Source organism: Scyliorhinus torazame, chromosome 16 (genome assembly GCF_047496885.1).
Source record: "Scyliorhinus torazame isolate Kashiwa2021f chromosome 16, sScyTor2.1, whole genome shotgun sequence".
Lineage (NCBI taxonomy): Eukaryota > Metazoa > Chordata > Chondrichthyes > Carcharhiniformes > Scyliorhinidae > Scyliorhinus > Scyliorhinus torazame.
In genome coordinates, this window is record NC_092722.1 from 145149354 (window position 1) to 145150225 (window position 872).

The following is an 872-nucleotide window of genomic DNA, read 5'->3' on the forward strand; positions in this document are numbered from 1 at the left end:
TTGGGGGGGTTGAGTCTGCTGTCCCCGTTCTCCCCCGGAGATTGCGGCGACCCCCCGGGACTGGCACACCGCCGAATAGTGCCCCATCTTGCCGCAACTTTTACAGATGGCCGAGCGGGCCGGGCAGCGCTGCTGGGGGTGTTCCGACTGCCCGCAAAAATAGCAGCGGGGCCCCCCCGGGTGGTCTGGTGCTCTGGCCACGCAGGCCAGATGGGGGATGGGGGGTGCCGGGGAGTCGGTCGCAGCGGGGGTCCATGGAGCCCAAGGGGCTGCCGCGCGGTCGGGGCCGTAAGCGCGGGCATTTTGTGAGGCCACATCGAGGGAGGCCGCAAGGGCCCGTGCCTCCGTGAGCCTTTCTCCAGCAGGTGCTGGCGGATTTGGGATGAGGTCATACCTGCCACAAAAGCATCCCTGATTAGGAGCTCCGTATGTTCGTTTGCGCTCACCGATGGGCAGTTGCAGTTCCTTCCCAATATTAGCAGCGCGCTGTAGAACTCGCCCAGCGATTCTCCGGGGATTTGCCGTCTCATCGCGAGTTGGTGGCATGCGTAGACTTGGGTTACGGACCAAATGTAGACTCCTTTCAGCATGGTGAGCACTGTCGGGAAATCCTCCGCGTCTTCGATGAGCGTGTAGATCTCCGGGCTCACTTTGGAATGCAAGACCTGCATTTTCTGGTCTTCTGTGATCCGGCCGGGGGCCGTTCGGAGGTATCCCTCGAAGCACCCTAGCCAGTGTTTAAATACGGCCGCTGATTTTGCTGCATGGGGGCTGATTCGCAGACACTCCGGGGCGATCCGGAGCTCCATAGTCTTTTTTAAGTCTGCTTAATAAATTGTAGCAGAATCAATTACTCACGAGGCGAGAAGAGA